Raw genomic sequence first — 7926 nt, 5'->3', positions numbered from 1 at the left:
CCGTCTGCTCAGTGTCCCAGGTTATTTTGGGCCAATTCATGACCTTATGTGCCTGCTTTTGTTTTTAAACATTTTTCTTTGCCCATCTGTTGCCCAGGAATCCTTTTGCAATGCCTCCGTCCAGTTGGGGGAAGCATTAACAGGTCCTTGTTTTGAGTTTCCTGTCATCTTTAGCAAACTGTTTTCCTTTCTAAGACCCAAAAATATTGGAGGCAGAAACTTTATCTTCTGGCTAACTGTGGTCTTATCCCCAGAGAGTATGGTTTGACAGTTAAACAACCAGCCTCCATCCATTCAGCCAGTAGACACTGGGGGCCTACTATGGGCCAGGCTCTGATGCTACCATGTTAGTTAGACCTCATAGCCTTGACCTTTACTCCTTCTCAAATTCTGATCCACTGCTTTAACTGAAAAGGAAGTTGGAATCATTAATTTACTGGGTATGTTGCATAGGAGCACTTACTTTTTTTTTTTTAATTTTATTATTATTAGACTTTAAGTTTTAGGGTACATGTGCACAACGTGCAGGTTTGTTACATATGTATATATGTGCCATGTTGGTGTGCTGCACCCAAGGAGCACTTACTTTTGACGTCCACATATCTTGTTGGCTACGTATGGGATTACTGCTGGGCGTTCTTTAAAGAGAGCGGCATGCAGCAATGACCCGCTTCCTGGGAGTTTCTTTGTACCTTTCATCAGTTGAAATATAATAGCTAATAATAGTAACTACTTTGTATAGAGTACTTCCTAGCCATGAGACACTATGCAAAGCGTGGTCCAGACAATTTCCCACTTCATCCCCACCATGTCATGACTCCTGTTATACCTGTGAAAATGATGAGCCCAGACTAGGTAAGTAACTTGCCCAAGGCCACAGAGCAAGTGTCGGAGCCCAGACTTTATACCCACAACTGCTTAATATAGCACTTTCCTCAAGGAAGTCCAGGAACCAGCTGGTTGTCTACTAATGAATGAGGACAAGATGACAGACTTTTTCTGTAAAGGGCCAAATAGTAAATCCTTTCTTCTGTCAAGGGCTCTGTTGACCATAGGTGTCTTATCACCACCACTCAACTCTAGCAGTGCAGCATGATACGTAAAAGAATCAGCATGGCCATGTTTCAATAAATCTTTATTTATAAAAACAGGAAGTGGGCCACGTTTGCCAACCCCTGTGTTAAATTGTCACCCAGAGTAGATTATTAGGATCTGCACAGCTGTTGCCTGCCACATAACAACCTAGAAGCCAGATTATTGTCATCTTCATCATTGAGACCTTTTTGAGCTTTTACTATGTGCCATGCACTGCAGTAAACACTTTCCTTAAATTTTCTCATTGAATCCTCTCAAGCACTCCAGGAAGAGATAGGAGTGCTTGAGAGGATCCCATTTTATAGACAAACTGAGGCCAGAAAGGTAATTTGGCCAAGGTCACCCCACTGGGATTTCCAAACCCACCTCCTAACCATTACACCACTTTGAATATGGGGAAAAAAGAACACCATTCAATGTGCTTGTTCCTGTTCTCTCGATCAACATCAAAGGCAATCAACACAGACAGAAGATGCTGTGACCACATGTGGAGGGAGACCTCTCTCCACCACCAAGCAAGCGATGAGCTCTGCAGCAGCCAGGTGCCCGCCAATTCAATTCCATTGCTATCTGCATGGAGATAGCATCAGATCCCACAGGCTGGGTGCTCAGTCCCCAAGACTTGCCCACTTCAGACACCAGTCACAAGTCCAGGACTCTGGAACTTCTGACCGACAGGCTTCAAGTTGGGGTTCCCATGACCCTTCTGTGGATTTGATTAATTTGCTAGAGCAGCTCACAGAAGTCAGAGTAACACATTTACTGATTGGTTGTTTATAAAAGATATTATAAAGGATACAGGCCGGGCACTGTGGCTCACGCCTGTAATCTCAGCAGTTTGGGAGGCTGAGGTGGGTAGATCACCTGAGGTCAGGAGTTCAAGACTAACCTGGCCAACATGTGAAACCCCATTTATACTAAAAGTACAAAAATTAGCCAGGGATGGTGGTGGGCGCCTGTAATCCCAGCTACTCGGGAGGCTCAGGCAAGAGAATCGCTTGAAGTTGGGAGGCGGAGGTTGCAGTGGGCCAAGATCGCGCACCATTGCACTCCAGCCTGGACGACAAGAGCGAGACTCCGTCTCAAAAAAAATAAAATAAAGGATGCAGATGAAGGAATGCATAGGACAAGGTATGGGGGAAGGGGCGGAGCTTCCACACCCTCCCTGGCACACCACCCTCCAGGACCCTCCACCTGCTCAGCTGTCCGGAAGCTCCTGAACCCTGTCCTCTCAGGCCTGTTATGGAAACTTCATTGGATAAGCATGATTGGAGCATGGACAACTGTGTCAAAATGGGATTGGACAAAAAGAGATGTAAACCCAGCAAGGCCTGTCCAAATTCTTATCGGCCTCTGTGTAGCATTCCTTCCTCCAGGGTATCCAGCAGGACCCCTCTCTGCAATGAGATTACACCCAGAATCAGATTAGAGTCCTGCTGCGGGCAGGTGAAAGGAGGGTAGAAGAATGTCAGGGAGGGAGATCGTGTTTACTTTAACAAGGGCCATGGGCGTTATAAGCTGGGAACCGTGGACAAAAAACAAAATACAGCTTGGTGCAGTGGCTCACGCTTGTAATCCCAGTACTGAGGGAGGCCGAGGCAGGAGGATTGCCTAAACCCAGGAGTTTGAGACCAGCCTGGGCAACATAGTGAGACCCAGTCTCTACAAAAAAATTTGAAAAATTAGCCAGGTGGTGCATGCCTGTAGTTACAGCTACTCAGGAAGCTGAGGTGGGAGGATCGCTTGAAACTGGGAGTTTGAGGCTGCAGTGAGCCGTATTCTTACCACTGCACTCCAGTCTGGGTGACAGAGTGAGACCTGTCCCAAAAACAACAATAACAAAAACTATATATATAAAATATCACAATCACACTGCCTTTTGTCATCAGAGAGATGCACCTGCACACTAGGGAGCGTTGTCATTGGGTCTAAAAGACCTGCTTCTCCTGGACTGAGCCTCAAAAGACAACACCTTCATGGTACGTTCCCTTCCCTTAGGCATGCTGCTTTCACAGCCCCCCTGAGAATCACCTGCTTTCTTAGTTAATACCTTAGGTCAACCAGGCGTGGTGGTTCACGCCTGTAATCCCCACACTTTGGGAGGCCGAGGCGGGCAGATCGCTTGAGCCCAGGAGTTTGAGACCAGCCTGAGCAACATGGCGAAACTCCACCTCTACAAAAAAATACAAAAATTAACTGGATGTGGTGGTGCACACCTGTAGTCCCAGCTACTACTAAGGAGGCTGAGGTGGGAGGATCGCTTAAGCCTGGGAGGTTGAGACTGCAGTGAGCAGTGAGTATGCCACTGCACTCCAGCCTGGGTGACAGAGAGAGACCCCTGTCTCAAAAAACAAAACAAACAAACAAAAATACCTTAAGTCAGGTGTCCCTGGGCTAGGCACCATGCTATTTCTTCTGACTGGTTTTACCTGTCTCTGCACTGGTCCATTATGTGTTGGTTTTACGATGTCCCTGTCTGTTTCCCAGGCTCTGGGGTGTCCTCGCGGTGACCACACGCAGTGTTGACCTGTACCTTCCATCTATTCCCTCTGCCTGTCTGCTCAGCAGAGAGCTACTTAAATGACCTCTGGGCCACAGTGATGGCTGAGGACCAGCAGGTCACCCAGCCCCAACCCCTATCTGATGCCACTGATGCTGTCCTCAGGGAAAACAAGAGACAGACACTTGAGAGGCTTGTTTTTGAAGAGCTCCTGTTAACTTTTGTGTTAAGTCATGTGGGTGCACAGAGGTGTCACTTTAGCAGCTTCTCTTTCTTGGCAGTGACCTTGAGACCTAAAACTGGGTCACCGGATGCTCTGGAGGGGACACAGAAAACACCCAATCTGTCCCCAGCCCTCAGGCAGAGCAGGCCCTCATGCATTCATTCAACAACTATTTCTACAGCACTCACCTCAGGCCAGTATCCTGATGTGGGCACTGAGGATCCAAAGTTGAAGCAGACAGACAGGTCCCTTCCCCCAGGAGGTTGTGTTGGGAGTAACAGATATTTTATTAACAATTCGCTATGGAAAATAATTGCTGGGTCCCAACCAGAGCGGAGTTTAGCTGGAAGAGTGGTAGCCCTCTCCATCAGTCACCTAGTATGGGGTCCAATAAATATCACACTTCAAAATGACTATTCCAGCTCTCACCTCCCTGTCCCCCAGCTTGCCTACAACCAGGAGAATTCCAGGACCAGTGCCCAGTGCCCAGTGCCCAGCACATTTAATAAGTATGTCCGGATTGCCTGGCTGTTGCTGCACACCGCTTTCACAGAGTAGCTGTTGCAAGTATAAAAATCGAAACCAGCTGCCCATATTATTCCCATCTTTGGAAGGGGCCCAGGAGAGCACTGTGGACACAGCACTGCTGGATTTTAAGGTGTCTCCCCCACATGCACACAAACACAAAAACACTTTTTGGGAGTTTAAAACAGAGCTAAGGCTAGGGCCTATCAGGGTGTTAAACTTGCACACCGAGTTGCCTGTGGCTTAGAAGCAGAAAACACGCCCAGGTGGACACCTGCAGCTCACTTGAAGGATCGATCGTCTTGGTTTTCAAGTAGATTCATAGTGTCTAAGATAACCACAAAAAGAGAGCTGGAGGACCGGGCGCAGTGGCTCACGCCTGAAATCCCAGCACTTTGGGAGGCCAAGGCAGGTGGATCACGAGGTCAGGAGTTCGAGACCATCCTGGCTAATACGGTGAAACCCCGTCTCTACTAAAAATACAAAAAAATTAGCCGGGCCTGGTGCCAGACGCCTGTAGTCCCAGCTACTCGGGAGGCTGAGGCAGGAGAATGGCGTGAACCTAGGAGGTGGAGGTTGCAGTGAGCCGAGATTGCGCCACTGCACTCCAGCCTGGGCGACAGAGCAAGACTCCATCTCAAAAAAAAAAAAGAGCTGAATAGATAAGCTAGTGTTTAATAACCTGCAAATGGGTCTACCTGCAGCTGTCGACCCATCATCACTGGCTTTTTCTCCTGCCTCTTTGCCCCCACTCAGTGGTCCCATAAATGCCTGACATCAGCGCCTCTCCCCATGACACCTTTTGCATGGCTTCCAGATCTTGCAAGAGATGAGAAAGCCTCTGAGGCCAAATCAGGCTGTGATCCTGTGCTGCTCTCACTCCAATTGCCCCAAATGAATATTGGTGCTGCCCCTGAACTTTGATCTCTGTGCATCTTTCTCCATCCATCAAGGGTTTCCTGATGACTGTGGAGTGCTTGTAAGCTGGTATTTGTAAAGTGCTAAGGGAGCCCTGCATTTCATGAGCCAACTTCATCTCCACCGTCTCCCGAATCCCTTCCTGTTTTCCCAGCATCTCCAGCTGGAGGGACCACGCAGTTCTGTCAGGCTTCAGAACGTCCCCAGTGCTATCTCCCCATCACCCAAGAGCTCTCCCCAACTCTTTCTCCCATTCTTGTTTCTCCCCCCGTCCCTTTTTCAAAGTGCTGTTGTTTTTCTTACTATCACTTCACCCCTCCCCAAAAGACAGTTATACAAGGAGATGTGGGAGGAAGAGAAGAAACACAAGTAATGATGACTAAGTCAGCCTGGCTCCCTTGCCACTGGAATATTGTCAGAATTGGCCGGCTCGCCCTTGCCTCTGTAAAAAGCCTTTGAAAGCCAAGGGTGTGATTTTTCCTGAAGATCATTCTTTCCACATGACCAAATGCTGTAGTGTGTCATCAGTCCAGATCGTTTCTTTCTGCCAGAATCTGCGCTTGGGGCACAAAACTCAGGGTCATTCAAAAGTGATTTCCCCTAATCAAGAGGCAAGTGATATTTCCTGGAAGTTTCACCTCCATTCAGGGCTCATCGGCTTTCTCTGCTTTTCCTTCCATCACTGCTTCTTTGATTCCTGAAAAAGTGCTTTTCTTGGAGCCCAATGACCAATGACCAATGAAGAAAAAAACTTGGAGTAAAAGGCAGCCCCAGTGTCCACCTCTGCCCCAGGCCCAAGGCCTCTGAAATGGGGCCACAGTACTGGGCAGCTTGAGGTCTCACCGTGTGGTCACAGTCTCAGAGCTCTGCAAACCCCGAAAACCTGTGAGAAAAATCAGCCCAAGAGGTGTTAAAAGGACTCACCCATCCGGGCAGCATTTCCTGAGCTCTGCCTGAGTTTAACAGTTGTAAGGCTTCGGCGTTCAGCAGCCCTCCTGCAAGATGCTATAGATAATGAGCAGGAATTCCCCCACCCTCCCTCCTAAGAGCTGTGTCCACACAAAGCCAAACAGGTAACTGACCAGCGAGCTTACTACGCACAGGCAGTCCACATAATTCAAACCCCAACCCCAGTTTTTTCACATATATATGTAAGTTGTTTTGCAAGAAGGCAAAACCCTCACATTATCTCCTCACTGTGAAGTTTGCGCCCACGTCAAGCAGATGCAAACAATTTCATAAAACGGCAACCCAGTTTTATGCAGAACCATTGGAAATCATAAGTTGGAGTAAATTGAGGCTCACTAGAGTCTTGAAAGTAAGTAGCTGCTTTGTGAGGAAGACTAAGAATTCAACAAACCTAAGCATCTACAAACATCATCTGCAGACATCATCTTAAACATTTTAATCTGCATCCTGTCCCTAGTCCTTTGCATTCCTTAAATAACTATTTTACTTCTGTTGGGTCCTTCAGGGCTGCATACAGGAGATATGGAAGCCTGTCTTTTGCAAGTAGCTGGACCAAACTGCCCAAAACTAAGAGAAACTTAATTCTGAGATTTAAAAAAAAATCATTTTAGCTGAGCATCTTTATTGGACTCAAAAACAATTTCATAAACAAGTAAATGAGAACTTCACATTTTCTGAACCTTGTAGGTTTTTTCCTCAATTTCATTCTTTTAAAAATACCTTTTAAATTAATTCAGCAGTGTTCTTAAACACAGCAAATTGACAAATATCAACTGAGTGTCTGTTCTGTGCAAATCACTCTGTAACAGCTTGCTGGATTACATTCTCGAGAGCTCCCTGCCTCCAGAGCACACTGGTTTTAGGGCCCTGCACGCATCTTTTCTCTGCACCTTGGCTGATTGGAGCAGTTTCAGTAGACGCGTCCTGATTGACCCAACATTTCAGAGAACATGCACAGAGCATAGTCCTCCTTCTAAATCTGGGATTCTCAAATTTCGGTGAGCAGAACTCCCCTGGGTGCTTGTTTACACGTAGATTCCTGGGTCCCACCCCAGAGATCAGTTTTGTCTGTCCAAATTGGAGCCTGGAAATCTGTGTTATTAACCTAGGCCCCAGTGGTTCTGATGCTGGAAGTCCAGAGTTGTGCAGTTGTAAGGTGACAGCCCAGACCACAGAGATACTTATCTGAACTCTTTCCCCAGTCCTGTCCAGGAGCCATGGGGGAGGACATCTCTCCTCTGGGGACCCCATCAAAACGGCGACATCATGATCTCCCTGTGAGTTTCCCTAAAGTACAGTCACAGGTGACAACACTGGCCCAGCAGCTATTCTGCCAAGTCATCCGTGTGATGGTGCGGGGCCTCGGGAGAGAGGACCACCAGCCCCTTCCCCTGTCCCTCACCGGCTGTCTCCAGGGGCCCTTTCAGGGGTGAAGCCCAGTCCCATCTCCCTCGCAGCTGCTAGTCTGTCCTCTTCCAAGAGGCCATCGGCGCCCGCCACGGTTCACCCTAAACGGGTTTTTGCTCCCCAGGTCCGCCTCGGAACCCCTGCAACCCTCATTGAGAACGCCAGTGTTTAACAGCGAGTCGTTTCCATAGCAACCGACAGGGTGTCACAGACACAGGATTATGACTTCACGGCGTGGGGATTCCGGAGAAGGGGGTGGGGCGGCGCCCCCCCTCGCTCCCCGCCCCCC

This window comes from Pongo pygmaeus, chromosome 1 (genome assembly GCF_028885625.2).
Source record: "Pongo pygmaeus isolate AG05252 chromosome 1, NHGRI_mPonPyg2-v2.0_pri, whole genome shotgun sequence".
NCBI classification, from domain to species: domain Eukaryota; kingdom Metazoa; phylum Chordata; class Mammalia; order Primates; family Hominidae; genus Pongo; species Pongo pygmaeus.
Note: the sequence above shows the minus strand (reverse complement) of the source record.